The sequence below is a fragment of the Cinclus cinclus genome, chromosome 5 (assembly GCF_963662255.1).
Source record: "Cinclus cinclus chromosome 5, bCinCin1.1, whole genome shotgun sequence".
Lineage (NCBI taxonomy): Eukaryota > Metazoa > Chordata > Aves > Passeriformes > Cinclidae > Cinclus > Cinclus cinclus.
The window spans coordinates 23,289,823-23,313,361 of record NC_085050.1 but is presented as its reverse complement, the minus strand read 5'-3'; positions in this window follow the sequence as shown (position 1 = coordinate 23,313,361).

Sequence of the window (23,539 nt, the reverse complement as noted above, 5' to 3'; positions counted from 1 at the left end):
GTGTTGTGGATGCCGCTGGTAGCTGTACATCATAAATGGTGTCTGCTAGTCAGTTGTTCAGGGTAGCAGTATCTGCTGCAAGTTTCAGTGCTTCACAGAGATCTGCTGCGTTGCCCCAGAAGCTGAGGTACGGTTGCTGCTGAGCTGCTGCAGCTTTGCTGTGTCCTCTGTCTCAGAGGTGTGCTCCTCCAGTTTGTTCTAGATCCTACGTGTCGTCATCCTGCCATCTCGTGCTCTAGTATTTTCTGAACACCTGAATGAGTTGTCTGTCTTGTGTCTAAAACTATTTTCTGCTAGCATAATTGCATTTAGTTAAAATAAAAGTGCAGATGCCCTAGCACTTAAAGGAAAAGACATCCTCATATGGTGACCTTGGGACAAAATCTTGGCTGATTAATTTCCTTGCCTGGAACAGTCAGGCAAGGACTGGAACAGTCAGGCAAGTCAGTGTGGGTATTTTTGTTCTTCCTTTACAGCGATGAGTGTGTGATAGAATATTCTTTGGCTTGTATTTTTGGGGGTTTTTTTGTTTTTTTTTTTCCTTTGGTCATCTAAGGGAAATCAGGGTCTGGAGAAGACTCTTTGGGATGAAGAATAATTTTATCCTGTGTTAGAAGAAAACAATTATTGTAACAAGGAGGGAGATTCTTGGCTCTGAATCAGCATGAGTGAATGTGCCTTTCCCAGCAAGTCATCTAAATAGCAGATTACAACTGTGGGAATCATTTGCTAGGAGAGGAAATACATGACTTGGAAACCTGGATTATTCTTTTTGTTTTTTGGTTCTGCAACTAAGTTGGAAACCAACAATGCTGGTCATTTTTGGTGTGGTGTTGAGTAGACTCTGCTATGCCATTGGTCAGGAGGTACAGGGACTTCCTTAGGAAATGCCTGAGGAGCCTAGAAAGGGCTGTTTCAGGGTTTGAGCTGAAGAAAGTGGTGACTTCTGAAGCTTGTTAAGGGGGAATTTGAGTGCTTGAGATTGCCTTCTGTAAGGATTTTTTAGCAGAGGTGGTGAAAAACTAAAGTGAATCCTGGTAGTTGATGGGTAATGGTGAGCAATTGACTGATTACATCTCCGTCAGACAGCAAACTTTGACACAGGATGTGCAGTCATACTTGAACAAATCATCCACACTGAAAACCAACTATACTGTACATCCCTTCCTAGTGGGACACAAAGTCTGACCTTTGTACCCTGCTGTGAGCAAGGAGCTCCATTACTGGGAGCAGTAGAGCCAGGGATGTGCTGGTTGCACTGGCTGATCACTGACCAAGTTGCTGCTGCCTTGCTGCTATGGAGAAAGTAAAGGTAGGAGGAGGGGTGGTGGAATTGGGTGTGAGCTCCTGGGGAGTGCCAGCCACGAGTTCTCTCACCTATGCTGCAGGTGGCACAGTGCATACTGAGGCTGGAGGACAGCAGTATCAATTATTCCAGGGAAGACAAGGAAAGCCTGGCTTGTTTAGCCTAGCAAATAAGGCTGAGATGGAATATGATTGTAGTCTGCAAGTACAGCTGGGATATAAGCACTAGAATGGGAGAGGGGACCTATTTAAACTGCAGAACAATGTTGTCATGAGAAAAAATGGATATAAACTGGCATGAATAAACTTAAGCTGAAATGTACACAGTTTATTCTCTAAATGTACTCAGGTTCTAGAACAACCTTAAAACGGAATAAATGGGAGCAAGACCCTTAACTGGCTCCTGAGGATATGTTGAGGAAGTCTGTATTGTATGCTTGGCTGTGGCAGTAGGAGAGAAGGCTTTGTCACTCAGGAAAAGCTTTTCTGTATGTCTGGGTTAACTTAATATAGATTTTATGTGTTAGTGTTTCTTATTTTAAAAATCTGACCTTACAAAACTGGTATTAAAATGCCTGCTTTACAGCTTGTATTGCTACATGGTTGCAATGTGCTTAGTGGTCACTTTCTGAAATGTTTTGCATTTTTGGTTTTTTTTTCCCTCTAAAATAATGTATTGTCTAATAACTGTACCTAGTTGTGTGGAAAATCCTTTTCTTTAAAGCCCAAGCTGTGCAAAAGGAAACTATGTTTGTACGTCTGAGCTGCTTCAGCTTATTAACATTCAGGCTAAAAAATGAACTGCAGCAATTTCCCTGCCCCTCCCCATATATAGAAGGAGTTCATAAATGATATGCTGTGACTGGAAGACCAGAATTAAATAAAGTTAAAACAAATTTGAAACTAGTTGAGCTAGTTGTGCATGGGATTTGTTGTCCTGCAGAATAGCTGTATTATCTGGCATGGTGTTTGCAGTAGTTGAAGTTGTATGAAGTCTGTAGTTGTTTTGAAAAATATTGTGTGTGCAACATGGAATACAACCACCTGCAGATGCTATGTAATGGGTATTGCGACTGTCAGCAGTACCTGTCTATTTGTCATGATGACCAGTGTCCCAGCACCTCTCTGCCTGTTTCTTTGTCTCATTATGCTTTGGACAGAGGACTAATCTATGCTGTCCCCAGAGATTTAAGGAGCACAGGGTGTTTTTGGAATGCTCTGTGCTGTGTGGTGTCCTGCTTTAGTTGCCTAATTCTTTTTACCCTTCAGCCTGCGTTCTTTGTAATCTGTTGTCTTTTGCAACCTTTTTTCTTTCTCTCTTTTCTTTTTTTTTCCTGGCACCATGTAAGCAGATGTCAAAGGAAAAATAAGAGCAGGATGCCCTTATTTAAAACCTCCTCTATAGATACTTTCTGAACCACTGGCTGTTCACAGCTTGCTTTTAGCAGAGGTGGGTGCAAGCTTTCCCTTCAAAACATTTGGTGGCTTTTGGTTCCAAATGCCTGTCTGCAGCCTCCTGGGACCTTGTTGCAGCCGCTGTGGCCTTCAGCCAGGCGTGCTTCTTGTCTGTATGTCTACTCCTGGCTGGGAAAAGAATTCTTCCTTTCTTCCTGGCTTCCCCTGGATCCCTGCTGAGATTGTCTCTTTTGCCACTTTCCATTCACCTGCAAGGGGTGTTATGGGTAGGAGGCTGTGGCAGAAGCTTTGGCAGAAGAATTTGAGGGAAGTGTTGCTTTGCAGAGAGTGCCCTGAGATTGCTAATGAGCACTGGTTTATCTGTGCCTCATCTGGGAGGTCCTGGTTGCTGAAATCTGTTCCCAAGGGTGTAAGAGAAGACCTTACAGCAAGGCAACAGAAATGAACATAGGAGTCTGCTCTGACAAAGACAGCAGACACTTGGCCTCCATCACTCTCAGGACAGTGAGTTAACCTTGTTAAAGAAAGTGGATTTCTTTATGCCTTAAAAAGATGAAACTTGATTTAGCTGGAAATCCAAGGTCTAGCCTCAAAGTTCTGTCTCCCAGTGTTAAAACCATTTTCTTTCTCTAACTGAAATGTGCTGAGCTTCAGTCTTCCCTGAAAATGTGATATTTGGATAAGTATTTAGATTGTGACTTTTACTGCTGAACAAACCCTGCATCTGTGTGTAACACTGATTAGTGCATTTTTAAAGTGGTCTGCATACCAATTAGGATGATTAACTAGATGCAAATATGTGCCTTTATCAGTAGTCTTTGCTGCATTTGATACTGAACACTGATCTCTAATGAATGAAGTCGGATGCAGTGCAGTCTAGGGATTCATAAATGTTAACTAGTAACTTGAGTAGTAGTGCATTAAAAATAATGTGACAGAGGGAGGTTTCCTAGAAAATAAAATATGCAAATTTTTCTTCTGATCTCAGTCCCAGATAGCCAGTGTCTGTAATTCTGGTTTGTTTTACCTTATAAATAGTGCTATGGCTGTAAAGTACTTGAAGCAAACTCCTGGCAGACTTATATTTGACGGTTTAATCTGTCTGACTTCACAATTTAAAAACCTCCACTAAAATCTCAGTGGTGTCTTCCTGCAGCTATGCCAAAATACAGTTGTAATTCAGTGATTTATTACTGTTTGGCTGTTCTTATTTTCTGTTGAAGACTTAAGGGGAATATTTTTTTCCTTTGTCTTCCTTGCTGGATTACATTGCACCCCAGATAATATACCCTGTCAGACATAGTATCAGCTCTGTCTGCCTTTGGGAAAACCCTCCTGGAAGCACTAGTCATGCTTCACTATATATTTTAAGCAATTTTGCAGTGTGTTTAGTTGTTTTGTTGAAGGTTCACTTTTGTTTGCCTTTAGTGCAAGTGCAGTTTAATTTTCAAAGGCACCAAAAGGAATATTTCTAAAGTACTTCTGCAGATTTCAACTGTAGATGATGTGTTTAAAAATGCCAGTTGGATTTAATGTTGGTGTTAAAATATGCTTCATGCAGTACTCTCTTAGTCACAACTGTTTGTTTCCTTGTATCGATGAGCTGGTTATAGAAAGAGGTTTCCTGATGTAATTATTGTGTGTGAAGGACAAATTCCCAAGAGAAGGAAATTGACAGGCATTAATTTTCCTTACCTTTATGAATTAACTTGTTTTAGCAGAAGAAACTACAATAAACTTTATATATTTTGTTGTTACCATCTGTCATAGAAACATATCCTTTCTTTGCAGTGTTCTAAGGGTAGGAAACTCTCCAAACAGTTCTTAAATGGCAGTCATTAGTGTGAGTAATATTGACACAAATTAGGTAAGACTTTCTTGGAAACCTTCTAAGTATAATTTCTCAGCTGAGTTGAAGGGGGATGCTGCAGAGTTCTTACAGGCCAGCTGCAGAATTCAGCAAATTAGGAGCTTGACATTAAGCCCATCCTATGTATTTAATATAGAATTTCATTTACCCAAACTACTGCCATATTTACCAAAACTACTGTTTCCACTTCATAAGGAAATGGAAGCAGTAGTTTGGGCAAATATGGCAACTTATTCATTGCTCTCGTGTTTACACTTGCCTTGTTCATTCTATTTGCAAATATGTTTATTGTTAGGAAGAGGTATTTCTTAGCAAGGTGTTGAATTGTGTGGCTGTGGAGGAAGCTGTGCAGAGAACCACCATGAAACAAGAAAGTGAACTGCAAGGAAGAGAATATGGAGGAGGAATGCTCTCCCATGGAGAACTTGGCACTTGACAGATCGAATTGGGATTTAAATGCAGCATAATTGAAAGAAAGTTTAATTAAGTTGTTTAAATGAGTTGGAGATACATATAAATGGGCCACAATCTATGAACTTACAGCAAGATTCGTCTGGAAGTGAACGCAGTAGACAGCCTGGGTGTTTGGGATGCATGTAGCATTAAGTAAACCTTCAGCACTATGTGATGATCTTGTCTTGTTGGCACCCTGCAGGCCTCCTGTGCGAGCAGGAGAGGCGGGATCCCCATTTATTTTGTTGTTGGTGTTTTTTTTCCCCCCCTGATACCCATCTGGGTGTAAAACCTTTGGGGAATGTGAGATCTCACTAGGTCAGGCACCCTGGTGGAGTCACAGGTTGGGAAATCACTCATGTATTTCCAGTCCTGCGGAAGCCTGCTTGCCTTTTTCTTTTTTTTTTTCCCTTCCTTCTTTCCTTCCCTATCTTTTTTTCCCCACCATAATTCAAGAAAATTATGAAAAAGCACAAGAACCATCAGTAAACGGAGTGGTTTAACACAGTTATATATGAAAAGATACACGAACTCAGAAAAACAGGATTTTTAAATTTTATTTTTAGAAGTTTGACATTCATTCCCTTAAAAAGTTCTCAAATTTAGGAAAAAATGTTTGATGAAACTTGTGTATTTGAAAAGGGAAACATTAGAAAAAACCCACATTTTTAATTATTTGATGTTTGCTTCTCGGAAACGTTTGTGGTCGGACTTATTGTTAGATAACTTTATAGGTTGGTAAGATGACTAACAAAGGATATTGAAGTAACACAAAATAATGTTGGCTTTAGGCATGTGTTATTATTTAAGCATGTACAGGAGCTGCTGGTAAACAATGTTTAATTATGTATGTGTGTTTTAACCTTATTTTTGTAGTCTTTGCATGCTGTTATGTCAATGCTGACATGTGCAAACTTTTTCAGTGAAATATCCTGTATATTTCCTTTGGCAAGTATGGATTTAAACATGGGTAGAACTGATGATTCTATATCTGCCAAGATATAGGAAGCTTTTTGCTGGAGGCATGTGAGTATCTGGGGACCAGTAATTCTTTTTTGAAAACAGATATAGATATAGATATAGATATGTCCTGATGTGATAAAGATGGTGCTGTTTGTCAGGGAAATGGCTTAATTGTTCCCTGGGAAGTTTGTCTTTGCAGCCTAACCGCATGTCAATATTGTGATGCCCGTTGCAGTGAAGTGTAACTCTTGATGGCAGATCACAGAAAATTCAGGAATTCTCAGTGAGGGGTCTGTGTGGGGAAGGGTATCAAAAGGGACGATTGGGACACTCTGAGGGATGTCAGTGAGGCTTGATGCCAAGGAAGTCCTGAAGTCATGGGATCCTCAGAGCAATATTAAAGGTTTGTTCCTGTTGTTTTCTGTCTTGCTTTGGGCTAACACTCAACGAGCATATGTTGCGTGTTGGTTCTGAAATACAGTCTCCATGCTCTGGTTTTGGCCAGCCCATGTGTAGGAACATGTGCAATGATGTGATGTGGTTTTACTTGCTTGTTTTTAGGCAGAAAAAAAGGGGATCCCTCAGTGCTTCCCTGGTCCAACCTGCAGGTCAGGAGGTGATGTTCTTTCTCCCTCCTTTCCCGTGTATATGCACATGTTACAGGGAAGGGAACAGCTGACAGGCAGGATGTGGCAAGGTACATCCCTAAATCTGTTTCCCTGGTAGCAGAGGCTCTGGTGACCCTTGCTGCCTCAGAGATGCAGCAGCTGAGAGCTGTCTCTGTCCTTGCCTTGCAGTAACCCTGAGGCTTCACTGAGCAGTCTCCCCTGGCAGTGTCTGGAGAGGCCCAGGAGTTGGAGGCTGGCTGCCTGCCATCCTGCAGCACAGCGCCTGGCTCTGCTGCTGCCAAACCAGCAGGTAGGAGTGCTGGCTGGGCGGAAAACAGTTTGTGGGATTTATCCAAAATAAATATCTAATTTTGCATGGCTGAGGTTGAAATACTTCAGCTGCGCCTCCTGCTAGAGCAGAAGAGAAAGCCTCCTTTTTGTCACAATGCTTCTCTAAGCTTCTGTGCACATGCAAGGTAAAGCTATTATTTTCCTAAATTTAAAGTTTGGGTCCTCCTTCCTTGAGTTGTGATGGATGTCTAGATCTATACTGCTTTGCAGACCTTTTGGAAGACACGTAACCCAAACTTCTCTGAACCTCCCCCAAAAGGTTTGCAATCGAGGCATTTAGCTGACTTTTTTGCTTCTGCTCTGTGCTTCAACATAGTCCTTGAAGCGTAAATATAGAGCTGGAAAAAATAGCACTTGATCTGGTATCCTAGCTTGCAGTAGGACTTCAATTAGGAAATTCGAGCTTCTATAAATCAGAAATTTGAAATTCTAACCCCTTAATTTTTGGCCTGATAAATTCTATTACTCCTTGAAAGCTGTAGAGGTTCATGTCTGTAAGTCCCAAGGCTGTTTTGAATTTGTGGGTTCAATAACACATATGCAAAGGTTTAAAATGAGACTGTCAGCCCACACAACATGCTGGCTGTAAAACCAAGACTGGACACTGTGGGGCTCATTCGGGACGTGCTGATCTGACTTCCAAGCTAACCAGTGTTGAGCTTTAGCTTCTGCTGCCTAAACTGCCTTTGCTGTGGTACAGGGATGGAAAATTCATATTGCTGATGTTTGTATTGGTGTCATTAGTTCTCCCAGAGTAATGGGGTGGTTACTTTCTGCACAGTGTCATCAGGCTGTCCCAGAGAGCTCTTGCTTGGCACACAGTGTGAGCATATCCAGAGTTATCCTAGAACACTCTTGCTTGGCACATGGTATGAACATGTCCTGAGTTTTCCCTGTTGCTGAGTGCAAATACTTGATAACTTCCTCAGGCAGCCAATGTTCAAGCAGGGAACTAACTGGGCTTTCCCCATTCTGGGGTTGTTCTTTGAGCTGAGGTTGCAATCAAATATTTTAAGCATGGGTAGGTGCAATGTGCTGTTACGGCAGGATGTGAATCCTCCTTGCACAAGGTGAGGTTGAAAGGTGTTGAAATTCTAGATCCATGATGGTAGAGGATGAAACTTAATTTCAATAGATTTTAAAAACTGACAGAAGAGGTTCTCTAAGGAGAGGGACACACATAGCCTGCAATTCCAAAATGAAGATACTGGTGCTCCCAAAAGCTGGCTCAGGAAAGGCACTCAGGTGAAGGCAGGAGCTAGTACATAAATAGATGAAGAGTAATTTTAATTACACAGAAGAGCTGTGGAGATTGGCTGCAAAACGCAACAGTAAAATAAGCCTAAGTCACTTGTACAGAGTTAGATGCTAACCTGCATGTAAAACTCCTCTGTGGAGCAGTGGGGAGGCATAGTCTGTGCTAAGTACAACATAAACCCATTTAAAAATGTTTTCTAGGTTTCTTTCTTTCCTCTCTTAGTCTATTTTAAGGACAGGCCAGGGTTTATTCTGTAAGAATTTAAGTACCCAAATATGAAAATAACTGTCTTTTGTTTTGCAGAAACTAAAGTTTCCACATGGGAGTTTCTTTACATTTTCTTGGCTATTCCTAATGTAGGAGTGTCTGTAGCTTTTATTATCTCTAATTCAGAAGCATAAGCTCCCTCAAATGCTTTCATGGCACAGCAGGGAGTTTTAATAGGCTGTGAGAGACCCTGTGCAAAGCTTGTCAAGTGGCCACAGCTGGTTGGTAAAAATGGATGATTAAAGAAATAACGTTTTGCACAGGCTCATTGATTAGCCATGTTTCTACCTCTCAGAAGCAGTGGGTGAAAGAACTTTTTCTTTGAAACAGCAGTGTACACATGAATGCTTGACTCTTGTGGAGGCTCATACTTTCTTACCTCAGATAGTGTCTGCACAGCATACAGGAAATGGTAATAAAATTTTTAGTGTAATTATTATTATTTTGAAATGGGTGTAGTTGAAATTTTTAACCATAACTAGAAAGTAACACAATACCCTGAATTTGATAATCTGTTTCAATTTGAAGCAAATCACTTTGAATTGAAGAGCACAATTTTAGAACCTGAAGTAATGTGGCTGAAACAGATTGGTTTTACTGAGTGTCTGCTGAGGCTTGACAGAGGCAAAGCAGGGCAGTGAAATGACAGTGTATGTTGGATACCCTCTGATGGGGAGCAGGTATTTTTAAAAAAAAGGCAGGTCTACTGGGAGGTCTAGCTCAAGTGCTGTTGTTACCTTAAGGGTCACCAAGGATGGCTTCAGAAACTGAGCTTTAGAACAACAGCTTATTGTCACAATCAAGATCACAAAATTCTCTTCTTGCTTCCAAAGAGAGGAGGCTTTTACATGCTCCTTTCCTTCATTTACTCCATGCTTTTTCATGGTATAACAATATCTGTGTTTAAAACGACCTTTTTCCTAAAACATTTCTCTTCAAAGATAAAAGCAAAGTATTTGTAATGTTAGCATGGCATTGGCAGCTTTTAATTAGATGCTTTGAGCACAAAATTAAGAAATAGCATGCCAACAGGAATTTTTAGGTCTGCTGGTTTTTCTGTTGTCACATGGATTTCACCACATTAATACGATTTTTGATAATTACACCCTTGACCCACTTACTCTTTTTATGCCTTCCTTTCCACATAGAGTCAGGCAAGCGCAAACATTTAATGTATTAGAAATGAGAAGTTTTGTCTTCAGAAATGAATCACAGTTGAAGGGGAGGAGGGAGAACAGCAAATCTAGTAATTTTTTTTTCCTGCATTTTAAAAAAATTGTTAGGTAGATGCTGTGTTTAGGTCCTACCATACTAATGGGGTTTCCCCCAAATACTGATTGTGATAGATGAGTTTCTTAAACTGTATTAATTTTTTTGAACTGAAAACTTTTTATGCAAGTTGCATGTCAGCAGTGGTTGTGTTGCCAAAGGAGGTCTGATGATGCCACCACTCAGGCAAGTGGAATGTATTGGACTTTACTCCTGTGAGATGGTAATTGACTACTGGCCCATATTATAAGGACAGAAGAAGGTATTAAAAAGAAGAAGAAAAGGTGCTCTTTAAAAGAAGGAGTAATTACCATAATGATTTTCTGTGTAGGGCCATTGGTAATATAAAAGAAACTAGTAAATTCTTTTTTTTTCCCCTGAGGATAAAAATAAGAGCTAGAAGTGATGATAGTGTTCCAGACACTTTGAGATTGCTTTTATCACAGATGATCTATTTTCCTGAATCTTCACAGGTAATCATTATCACTTCAGTCCTTCTGTCTTTGTGTCTAGAGGAAACAAATCTTACTTTTAGCCTCTATCCTGGTTTTGTGTAAGTCATTGATTGTTCTTCTTTTCATTAAGCTGCAGCCAACCATCAGGTGTGGGATCATATTATTATTAAGGAACTCTGATGCTTTAATTACACATGTGCTACACTTTTTAGTGCTATAAAACAGAGGTTACACACTGCCTGTGCATCCAGGCAGGCCTAGTGAGAATATACTGGGATTTTTTTCTGTGAATTTTTGAGTGACTGTTATTAAGACTGTCATGTGTATGTTACCTTTCAGCATACGGAGCATAAATTGCTGATCCAACTAAACTTAGAACATAAAAACAGTAGAGCTTTGCTCCAGTGAATTGATTCTCACACTCTCAGGTACCAAAATTGGTTGAAATTTGGTGGCTTAATTTCATGTCAGTGACCACTTTGTGCAAACATATACTTGTTATCTCACTACAGTGGTGTGGGGTTTCTGAGGATGAACACTGCAAGCCACCAGCTGAGCTGAAAGGTCTCACATGTCTCTTCCCCAGCATGGAGTTACTTAACACCTCTCAAGGCCTGTCACACAATTGTGCTTGTCTGCAATTAGTTGCTTGACTAATTCCCAGTGTTGGTGGTTACAGAGGTAGCAATGCTGTTGCTCTGTACTAGGCATTTTGTAAAGAACAGAAATTAGTAGGTATATTTTGTTGTGGAAAATGTGGATTTCCTTGGGGTGACTTTTCATATTGGGAGGTAAAACACAAACTTTTAATTTCTTTTTCTCAGCAGATTGCTGCTTCTTGGAGTAAGTGGAAAAGAAGCTGTAGGAAAAGTTGTTATTTTCTTGGGTGACCAACCATATGTTTTTTTCTCCATATAGAATCATAGAATGACTTGGGTTGGAAAGGACTTGAAAACTCGTCTTGTTCCAATCTCCCCCGCTATGAGCAGTGACACCTTTCACTGAGCAGGTTGCTCAAAGCCCTATCTGACCTGCCCTTGAACACCTCCCCAGTGATGGGGCATTCGCAGCTTCTCTGGGCAATCTGTTCCAGTTCCTCACCATCCTCACAGTAGAGAATTTCTTCCTAATATCAATTCAAAACCTACTCTCTTATGGTTTGAAGCCATTTCTGTTCTTTGTCACTATATCCTCTTTCTTCATCTTTCTTGTAGACTCTCTGAAAAAGAACTTGGTAAGGTTTTTTTTAAACCTCTACTCTGAGCAACGAAATATTGTGTTTTCATTCTTTGCATATTTCTTGATTTTGTTCTAATAGAATATAAACATGTGTAAAAGTTATTTATTTCAGAAGTGGTAACAGCCCTGCTGTGTTTGAAGCACAGTGTGTGTTTACAGAAGATACAGTCAGACTGTTAAGTTTTAAAACAGATATTAAAGGAAAGAATAGTTAAAGCCATGCATGGAAAATTCAGAATAAGCTAATCTGATGGTGGACTATGTCAGAGTAAATGACCCTTAATTTTCTTTTTCCTACCTTAAAATGTGAGTCAGGATAAATATTTTTGTTTCATCTGGTCTTTAATAAAATATTTGTTACGGCAGCTGCTGGAGTTACAAAGCAGTTAAGGGTTGTACTAAAGGGGAAACAATAGAAGAGCAAAGGAGATGGGTAGATTGGGGAAGACTAGGGGTGGGATGTTGCAAAAAAAAAAAAAAAAAATTGTCAACCAGAAGTTTGGAGTGTTCAAAAGGTGCATTAATCTTGCTGGTATTAAATGAGATGTTGTAGATCTATCTTTATACAGAAGAAGTAGAGCCATTATACAGTATACTGTAGAGTTGTTGTCTAGGAAGAAACGAATCGTTTTGATAATGAGAAGTGAGAAAAATAAGTTGAAATTCACTTGGTCTCTACACAGCATTTTGGGGGGCATGCTTTGGGATTTCTTGTCCCTTGCTTTATCTGGTCTTTCCCTGCCTCCTTTCCAGCTCTGCTTCAGTTGACATGTTTTTGATCTCACCTCTCCTTTCTGAAGTTGCAAAGTACTCTGTGCTCATAGCTCTGGAAAAGCTAATTGAAACAAGATTTTGCTAATTGTCTTTGGAAGTGGCAGAAAGAATGACTGGACTGGCTTGCTCAGCCTGGGAAAAGTGCTCCATAGATCCTGGGCTTTGAACTCCTTGTGGCTATATGGTTTCCCAAACTGTGGTCACAGCTTCCTCTTTGGTTGCCCAGAGGTGAATTCCAAAAGCTTCAGCAGAAGTTTGGTGTTTCGTGTTGCAAAAGCTAAGGCACCAAACAGTGAAACTCACCTTTAACTGCATACATAGTTGCAAACACAGTGTGTTAAATACAGAAGGTTGTATAATATATTAGTATTTATTAAATACTATCATTATCTGAATTTATAAAGTTCACAGTAGTGTTGTGTGTGACCTGAAACCCCTCAGGTTTGGGACTTAGCTTGTATGTTAGAGTTGCCTGTCTTAAAAATACCAAAGGACATCTCTTCTCCCTGATGTTTTTAATTTGTCGGTGTAGCCTTACAGTGTGTAAGTGATTTGTATCTTTGAACATAGTGCTGGAGAAGGATAGGCAGTCCTAGGATCGGTGCTAGAATTTCCCTGGATTTTTTTTTCTCAGCTTTCTCCAGTTCATGGTATGTAAATTATGGGCTGCCATCTCCAACCCATGAAGATGGGGAGTGATGGTTCAGGTACTGTCTTCTTGTTCCTTGCAGATCTGCATAACAAATCAAGGTGGCTCTGTGAGGTCAACAGAGAAGATGTTAGAGCAAGAATGAGGGTTGGCTTCTCTGAAAACTCTATGTATTTAAAATCTTTATGGCAGCAATTCATGATTTTCATGACAGTCAGTGGTGAACCTTTAATACATGTGGTAAGAGCTATCCTGTGTTAGACTCAAAGAGCATTGTAGAAAATAAGTTTTTCCTGTCTAAAGGAAACCACTTGCCATCCTTGTTACTGATGGGTGATATACTAATTTGGAGTAAGCCATTGGAATTGGCATGAGCAAGATAAGATAGAGGAGAAGTGTTAACTTTGAGTCACTCATAGTTAGGAGTTAAATATGGCGTTGTGCAGTCTTAATTCTGTAAAAGATGTTGTTTCCAGAATTCTTAAAAAACCTTTGGATCTGAACAGCTTGGGATACTGCTATTAAGTTACAGCCAGGATTTTGATGTTCTGGGAAAACATTTTTACCTGCCAGGATAATATTTGTTCATTTCTCTTAGCAGTATGTGGCTCCATTGGCTTTGCTTTTGTGTTTTAGGCAGTAATTTAACATCTTCAGTACTTTGATTTTGGCCTGCTGGTGCTAGTAGAATGGACTTGCTGAAGTACTTCCCTCTGATATAAGTGGGCCCTGAATTGTGTTTGAAAGCCATGTAACTTTGTTCTGACAAAATTGTGCTTCTCCCTCCCCAAGCTGGACATTGGGTCTTGACATTGGGTCACTTACGAAAAGAAGAGCGCAGAGACAGCTTCACTCTTCCTTGAAGTACCTGGCTCTGAACCCTTTGGCTTTAGGCTGACAGTGTCCAAGCATCAGCCAAGTTGGAGCGTGTTTTTGATGTTCTTTCCTGGCAAACAGTGAGACCTTTGTAGTTTCAGGATTTTTTTTCAGAGGTATACTTTTAGTCCTAGTGGCTCAGCTGGTAATTTAAAAAATAGATATGCACCCAAAACCCATGAGAAGAAACTACTTATCTGGTGAGGGAGGACTGGTGTTTGGTGAAATTCTGAGGTCAAGATAAGCTTTAATTGAAATATTCTCTTAATTCTTGCTATAAAGCATGGGTTTTGCTATAGAGCAGCTGCAAAACACAAGGTAAAATCGCCCTAAGCAAGAGATTTATTGGCTGGTTTAATCTTTCCTCTCCTTCTAAAACCATCTGCAGTATGTTGTGTGTTGGGGTAGGTGTTTTTGGGCTTAAAAGTGTTTAGCAATGCTTAACTGACTGCCATGGGTTTGATACAAACCAGCCTTCAAAAAAAGTGTGGGTCTGTGTGGAAGGCAGGAGCACAGCAGCAGAGGGTTACTAATGGGTTTTGTACATGATGCAGCAGGAGTAGGGTTAGGGAAGCTGTGGAACAGAGCAGAGGAGCTGTAAGCACATGTGCTGTTTGATATTTCAGTCTCCTGTGGTGGGTTGGACCATAAACATCTCTCCCTGTTTCCCTTTTTGTGTTTTGCTCCCTGCCAAGGCAGATGTAAACTTGCAGAGTTATTTGAGGTTTCTCTGTACAGATGTACCTCTTAACTGCAATTAGGGCAGAACACCTCCCTCACCGATGGGTAACCTGTAGTAGCATTGCTCATGTCCCTGTATGACCAGAAATAGAGAGAAAGATTAACATTTTCCTGCTGTAACACTTTCCCCCAGGTTGAAATGGATAGGAAAATTCAGTATGGCTGATTAGTTCTTATTTCCCCCCCAAGCAAATAATTAAAGGTTGCTGTTAAATTCACCTCATTCTCTCCCTGGTAATATTAAACTGCCTAGCTCAAGTAGTGTTTTTAGCATTGGTAGAGGAAAGCATTATATTGAGAAAAACACTTTATTGTGGAACAATTTTAAAATTATATGGAAATGTAGTATTTAGCAACCAGTAAAACGATTTGTGTTGCAAGACATCAGAACAAAGGAGTTGTGAATGTTGTGTATCTGCCATGAAGGTGCCTGCCTTCAGTTCCTGCATAACCACTTCGTGCTTAATCACAAAAGGATCTGTCTACATAGGCAATGCTGGGGAATTTAACGCATGCTCTAATGTCTAGTTTATGTAAGGATTCCTGCATATTTCAAATACTTGGTAACTGTGCTTATGTCTTTTGGGGGAAAAAGTGGAGGGAGGTGGCTTGAGTAACGTTGTTCAGTTGGTAGTAAAATAATTACACATCTGTCCTTTCTTACTGAGTCAGATTTGAAATATAGGTGCCCTTAAGGTGTTGCTTTCCATGGTCCCTGGGGAAATTTCTCCACCTGGATTCCTAGTACTGGTGTTCAAAGTGTCAGCTGCAATCTAGTGTTCAGTCATGTAAAAGATAACTAGCACGGTAGATACATTTACAGGATCGTGTGACATCCAGGAATGGGTAGGAGGGAAATTCCTCTGGCTGGTTGTTGGTTTACTTGCAGGGCAACTCTTCTTATGGATGGTTTAGTGAAGGAAAGACTTCAAGTGAGTGCCAGGCTATTTCTCCTTGCAAGGCTAGTCAACAGATTGTTTAAGAACTTACAAACAGCAGGAATTAGCAGCCTGGCAGCCTAAGCTGTTACAGGCTTTGAATAGCATGTGCTGGGGAGCATTTTTCCTTTGCCTTGTCGGGACAGCTACCTTTTACAATGGTCATTATGCTCCTGGCAGGGTTTGCAAACACATCCAGTTGTGTTTGGCTCGACTCCTGTTGCTGTGGTGCTTTGTTTTTCCAAAGTGCCTTTAGCTACAATTCAACATCTTTTATCAATCTGGCCTTACCACATGGAAACAAGAAAGGCTTGCATAGAAAGTCGCTGTCTAGACCCTGACTGATGTTACATGTTTCATCATCTGCTTTTCCCAGCCTAGACCTTTTTGGCTACTGAGGTAGGGAAAGCCCAGCAGCTCAATGGCAACATGGGAGGCAGCATCGTAATGGAGAAGTTTTCCCTGTTGCTGAGTGGTGGTTTTAAGTTAGAATGGAAGACTGTCTTAAAAAATTAAGTTTTTGTGTGTTCTTGAGTAAAAAGAGGACTTCTTTTTTGAAGTTACCTAATGCTCTGAAGTATGTGCAGTTAGAAGTTCGGCCAAAGTTGTGATACATCAGTACATTTCAATGAAAACCACAAAGTGTTCATGGCTAAGAATACCTTCCATGAACTTCCCGTTCAGCTCTTTAAAACCATTAATATTGAGGTATTCTGTTCCAACTCCTTTCTCATCATAAAAGTGGTTGTGTTTTTTTTTTTTATGCCTTGAAAACTGCACTCTTCATTTTAAATGAACTTAAGAATTAATTTAAGAGAGGTTGAAACAAAAGGCTAAAAATCTCATTTGTTTTATTTTTCTCTATTCAGTTTCTTTCCAGACTCTCTGCACTTCTGAGGATTTGAGGCAGAGAAGCTGGGGGAGGTTATAAAGTGAAGGTTTGGGGATTAGATGCAAGTACAGCCATTCCATCAGCAGGGGAACAAGAAGGGTGCTTCCTGCTAGCTATTCCAAAAGAAATCTCTTGAAAACCTTCGAAGACCCATTCAGACTACATGTAGTGTGTGGTTTTAGATTCATGCTCTTTTTCAAAAGCTTCAAGCCCATATCACTGAGCACAGATGAAAGGAATATGTGGAGAAGTCAAAGGAAGAATAACAGGCATCTCACTGCAGCCAGCTGCACTCTGACTTGGTGCAGAGTATCTTGTATCTCTTACTACTACAAAAGCAGTGTGTGGCATCCTTGGTTGTAAAAGCTAGTTGTGGAGGAGGGTTGCATTCTGCTTGGTGTCTCTAGCTGAGGACACACATGTTGAATAATTAAAAGAACAATTTGGGAAAGATGTTGCTTATGTGACTTCACTGTTGTGCAGTGTTGGGGTGGTTATGGCTGATGTGTCTGTAATGTGAGGATGGTAATAGCCTTCTTAACTTGTGTCACTTAGTACTTCAGAGCTTCCTTTTGACAGATAAGATAAAAGATACATGCTGTGGTTAATGAAGGAATAGTGATGATAGGAAAAAAGTACTATCAGACACTGTTTTAACAGCTGTGGTTTCTATGATAAAGACAAATCCCTTCACATAAGACAAACTGCAGTTTAGTAATTAAGCCTGTTTTGAATATAAATTTATATTTAAATTCTGAGAGGAAGCTTTCGTCTGTCTCCCTGGAGCTGTGTGAAATCCTTTGAGGGAGAAAGGAGGGAATGCTTAGAAAGCCATTTTGATATTAAATAGTTTCTGAAAAGCTAGGCTCATCAAAGCCTGAATTTGGGGTTTTGGGAGTTAGTGAAAAACTTTACTGAGGAGCAGCTGATTCCAGAGTGCCAGAGGTCAGCTGGCCTGGAGTACCTTTTGTGCCTGGGCATCACTCCTTGTCTCCATTCCCCTGCTGAAGGAGGGGCTGGTGGGATGCTGGGGGCTGACTGCTCCCTACAGCCACTGGCACTGCTGCAGCCACTTTGTGGAGTTCCCTGGACAGTGTACTGTGAAGCTTAACAAATTCCAGTGGTAGGCACAGGTGAAAGGTGAAAAGAACAAGGGGGAAAACCAAAAGGCTATAGCTGGGGGTGTGAAATATCACCAGGGCTTCATTAAGAGGCCTATGATTGATGCTACTCAGCATCTTCATCCCTCTGTGTGTAAGGTGAGCCAAGGCTTCCATCATGAGTGCTGCAAAGGGTAACTTGGTTGTATCCCTACATCTAAATATCCTTTGCACATTTGGGAGCATCCTCTGCTTCTAATATAATGGTTTCTGTGTCTGTGCTCTATCTGGTGAGGATGTTTGCCTCCCCCTTGCCCCCAAGAGCCTCTAGTCTTAACATTTAGTCTAAACCTGATTTATTCAGGTCCTTTAACTTTGTACTTAAGAGGTATGAACAATTTTTTACAGTGTTTTGAGAAGCTGTGAACTCCTGTTGCAGTTTGTACTCAGCACACTATTTTCTTTTTCTGGAAGAAGATAAATGTGAAGAGCATGAATTAGAGTTCAGAAATTCTCTTCCTGCTGTGCTCAGTGTGAGAGGGGAACCCAAAATCTGGAGGGAAAAGCTGTTGTTATGGCAGCAGAAATAATTTTTAACTGAGACTTGCTATTCAGATGTTGCTTTCATGTTTCCTATTTCAGTCTTGAAAGAGGTCTGTGTATTATGTGATTAAATAAATGACTTTTTAATAAGCATATAACTAGTATCTCCCAAAACTCTGTAATTTAGTCACTTACGTGAATAATGGCACATGATATATAATGGTATGTTGCCTTCAATTTTCCAAACTCTATTAGAAAGGGCAATGATGCACAAATGTATAACTTCATTAGGTCTTTATATTTAGTACTTTGCAGCCCACTTTATGCAGGTATCTTTATTTGTATTGCAATGCAATTGAATCACTGGCATAATCTTCTGTGTAGTTAGGCTGCCCAATTATGATTGCAGTGAGTCTGCAGAGATTAATGAATGCAGCAACTTCTCTGTGGTTTAATTTTCTTTCCATTGAACAAAGTGTGCTGGAAGGAGCAGTTGGGAAAAATAATCTGGTTTTAACTTACTGGGTTAGCATGTGGCTTCTGTCTGAATGGAAGCATTGGATCTTAGCATCTGCAGAAGACAGCTGCCTCATGGATGGGGCTTTCCTCTGAGATGTTGGGCTCTGACATCTTCCTGAAAGGGTGTTAGTGATTCCAATTCCCTCCACTTTACCTGCAGAGTTGCTGTGTAAGGGGGAATTTCACTCCAGTGTAATGGAGAGAGTAAACTTCCACACTGTTTCTGGAGAGAGCTAACAAGGCCCCTCAGTGGAGTATGTTTAGAGCACTTTGAGTCCTTGCAGTGGGTGAGATTTCAGAGAAGTCAAAATGCTCATTTTAAGTGCTTTTTTTCCCCACCTTTTTTTTTTTTTTGCCTTCTCTCCTTCTAGTGTGCTGCGCACAGTGAAATGTTGTATGAATTGGTGTACAATTTGCCACAGAAGTCACCTATATTTTCCCCTTGGTGTCCTGATTGTGTTTGCATTACTTTGCTTTTTGCAGAAACACCCTTTCATTATAGCTGAAACATAGATTTGTGCTTAGACTGTACTTAGCACTTCCTTATCTTTCTTTTGCAAGTGCTTGTTCTTTGTTTCAGAATATGTAAAGGTCCAGACACCAAAATGACATCCTGAAAATACCAAAAGGCCTCTGGCTATTCTAGAAGAATTGAAATTGAATTCCTATTTTCATCAGGACCATTAGTCATAGGATTATGTGATGACCAACTCCACTGTATGCTTGAATATATATATATAGCTGTTGGGAACAGGTCTCTTGATACATGCACTGCTCCCTTCAAGTCTTTATTTTGCTTTGATCTTAAGTGGTCACCTTCTATATGAAGGTGAAGCTCATAGGTCTGGACAAGCCATCTTTTTCTACAAGCTGTTACCTGAAGTGAAGTGATTGGTCTCCCAGAGGGTAAAATCTACCAGAGCCCAAAGGTGAATGTAGAGCAGAGCAGCAAGCAGTGAAAGGTGCTTTTTATCACTGGAGTTGATGAGTTTGAAGGGGAAACAATGGAGGATTTTCAGTTGCATCTCCTTCAGTGATGGCAGTCATATCTTCCAACTGGACAGACTTGTTAAGTGTTGGTATTTCACTCATCTGTGGGAATAGGTAGGAGAAAAGGAAGGAAATTATATGCTACATGTTTGTTAGTATTTTACAGTGATTGTGTGTGTATGCAGCTCCATCAGTGGCGTGGCACTCCTGTAGCTCTGCTACTGAATATTCCATTCCTCACGGGGATTTATCAAAACACAGTTTGGTGAATACTTGGGTGGTAACTGTTGAGCTTTTGCCCAAGTATGGAGAGGCTTTCCTCATGTATGAGGACTTGATCTCATGGTATTGGTATCAGGAGAGTGAGAGAATCTGGCCCTCATCTTCTCTTTGGGTAGAGATGATGTCTAGTCCTTCAGTAGGGAGAGAAAATGAATGGTTTTGTGCAGACTAGGATGGGTTACTTTTCCTGGACCATGTCTTGGGACAAAGAGACTTTTTAAAAGGAGATCCTGAGAAGAGGAGAGGATAGGATTTGGATGAGGTTACCCAGTGGAGGAGCTAACATCCTGGAAAAGCAATGACTTGGACAACACTACAGGTTGCCTTCCTAGAATAGAAAGGAAGATGATGTAACAAATCTTGATGGTCTCCAAGGACCACTTAATTAAATCTGAACACCAGAAAAAATGTAATCACTTTTTTTTGGCTTACAGAGTGGCAGAAAGGGGCATAAAACTTATTTTTTTTTCTGGAAAGAAATTCATCTGGGCTTGTTTTGAGGGCAGCAAGATAATTTAATCTTGGGGACTTTGATTTATCTAAGCTTCAAGCTAGGACATTTTTCTCCATGAAAATAGATCTTTGCTCATGCTAAATATATGCTTCCTGAGTTGAATGGGTTGAAAAGTCTTCAGCAGCACAGGCAGTACTGAGAAGATCATTAAGAAATATGTGTGTTCCCAGATGCTGAGCTTGCAATTTCTGAAACAACTTAAACCTCACAAAATTTGTGGAGGGGGTTCTAGTGTGTGTATTATGTGTGGAACAACAAGAAAAGGAGGGGCGCTTTTTGGCTGGGATAGATATCTCCAGATGGAAAATGCACCAAACTGTCATTTTAGTCAATATTCTAGAACTATGCAAGAAGTAGGTCTAAGATCAGAAGGCATTCAAAGGAGAGCTGTTTTTCCTTCTTGAGAGGTAGCCAGCTCTGCAGAGCTAAGTGTTTCTCTGAGTTACCCTTGTGTACTGTTCATTAGAGATGTCCTTCCTGCTTGCATGAGGATCAGTGTGCAGGGCCTTATGGTTTTCTGTATAGTTGTCTTTGTGTCTCTTGCATCTTTTTGTCTCCTGTAGTTGTCTTTGTGTCTCTTGCATCTTTTTGTCTCCTGGCACTGTTTGTTGGTGCTCCCTTGTTTTCCCAAACAGGTTGGCTTTGTATGGGTAGTATCCAGGAATGGCAGAGAGGACATTATAGGGCAGGTAGAATCATGGAGTCATTGGATTGTTTGGATTGGATTGGAAGGGATCTTTAAAGACCAGCTGGTCCAAAAACCCCACTACTGTGGGCAGGGACACCTTATTTTTTGCTAGACCATGTTCCTCAAAGCCCCATCCAACGAGACCTTGAACATTTATTTACAGGGATGGGGTATCCACAACTTCTCTGGGCAATCTGTTCCAGTGCCTCATCACCCTCATCATAAAAATATTTTTCTTATGTCCAGTCTAAATCTACCCTTTCTCACTTCAAAATCTGTTCCAGTTTCAGCAGGTTCTACTGGTCCTCTGTAGGGCTCTTTTGTCTGGTACCAGAGCCAGACCCCCTGTGGAATGAGCTCTATCTGTGCCAGACAGAGTGGTGCTATTTGAGACTGGGAGAAGTCGTCAGGGTGGATCAGACCCTGTGTCCCTCTATTTTCAATGCCTTATCCATGAGGTGTCACTGCTGTAGGTTTCCAGAGGAAAAAGTAGAAGCATCTCTGGGTTTTATTGGTATCTCTCCCACTGTTGTTTTATCATGGTCTGTAACAGAGGTAGACTTGTGCTTTATGTTTGTTGGCAAATGAATTTTAGTATTAAACCTGGCATAGATGGAGCAATTCTCCTGATCCCGATACCCACATAAAATGTTCCATACTTGACTTCCATGACTTGCTGCCAGAATTAGTTTTTTATATTTATATACTCACACACTCTTTTGCATATGCAAGCAGAAACTGCCAGGCTTCCTTTTCCAAATGGTTTTCTGTCTTATCATGCTTGGGTGTATTTCAGCGGATTTAGATTGTTCAGGAAGACAGTGTATTTTGAGGGTTTTTCCATTCACAGAGCCAGACTTGTTACCTCTGTAATTAAAGAGGTAACCTTGTCTGGTTTAGCAGCACCTTTTGAAGTGACTAGCACAGCATATTATAATAAAGGAATCTGTGCTGGTGTCCTCTAGAAGACATTATTTAGGCTAACATTACTCTTCATCTCAGTTCTGTTTACACAAAGCTATGGAATTTGAGGTTTTGCTTTTTAAACCATGGCTGTATCTTGAACCTTCTGCTGAGCTGTTTCAAGTCCTTTTCTAGATGTTATAATTAATGACTTAGTTAAGAATCTTGTGGTGTACTGTAGCTAGGTTAAAGGCTTGCATTTAGTGCACGTTTGTTAATACTCAGATCTGTTGGTGCTTTATTTCTTGTCCATTCATGTCACTTATTTCTCTCTGCAGACTCATGGTCCTGTCAGATACTACTTTACATCAGAAACTGTCATTTTCTGAGGTTGCCATCTTTTACCTCTCTCTGCTGCAGCTTTTCTTTCAGTTCATTGCATTGTGAAATACTTCAGGAGACAGGGATGTGGGAGTTAGGATGCCAGTCTTTTCTCTTGTGAACACTGAACCCTTATACTGACCCTTGCAATTGGTCTCCCAACCAGGGTTTGGTATGTGTGCCTCTCACCACGTGCCCATGGTCTGGTTATCTTGGCAAACCCATGCTGCCTGGGGAGGTGCATGTGGCAGTCCTTGTTTCCTCCTTGGTTGGGTGGGCAATGCAAAGCACACTTCATTTAAAATGAGTCAGGAACTACTGACTGACAAACCTGCTCTCAGATATCAGCGTGCCTCTTGTGGTTGGCCATGTTATTTTGGAGAAATATTTCAGGTTTGAGTGGCAGTTACTAGTGGTATCCACAGAGCAGTCCAGTACAGATTCTTTTTGTATTGAATTAATTTTGTAAAACACATCCACATTCATACTACTATGTGTAGTGCACTAGTTCAAAGAATGAAGGGCACTTCAGGTGGATAAGGTAGTCTTGCCTTGGTAACTACAGCTATTTAAGAATTAGGAGGAAAGTAATTATTTTGGCTGAAATTACTTGAAGTGTTTTCTTCTTTGGCCAGTAAATGTCAGTTGCTTTACAGGCATTAAAAACTTGGATCTTGTCCAGCTGTTCTTGTTCTTTTCCCCTTCCTTATTTAGCTTTATGCCAAGAAACATATCTCTAATGACTTGAGCATGAGAACTCTATTTTCTTTTATTTTTTTAGTCCACATTTTATATACACACGTACATCCTGTTAACTTTTAAATAGCAACTGTTTGGAGTTAAAGCTAAGTAGTAATGATGAAACTCTATGCTTGATTCCATGGTGTAAAAACTTACAGTAGTTCAAATTTGTGGAGAGATGCATGTGAGATGAACGAGCAGCTGGCAGATGCTCTTGGTTCTGAACTGTGTGAGAAGGGGGCTCAGCCCAGGTTTCAAGCGGACTTCCACTACTTCCCATCCAAAACTGATTGTTATGATTTAACTATCTCTAAGTACATGATTGGAAAAGCATAAGATTTGAAATACAGCTTTACAAGCATTTGTGTGGTAGTAGAAACTTTTCAGGAGGATTAAAGGGATAGTCCAGTATTAATTTTTAACGGCCAACAGTGTCTTATTTTAACTCAAAATGCATAGTCCCTATCCTGAGGAGCTAAGGCTCCACCACTTCATTAAATAAAATATCACACCAGTCCATGTATGTGATGACCATGATGGTGGTTAGGGTTCAA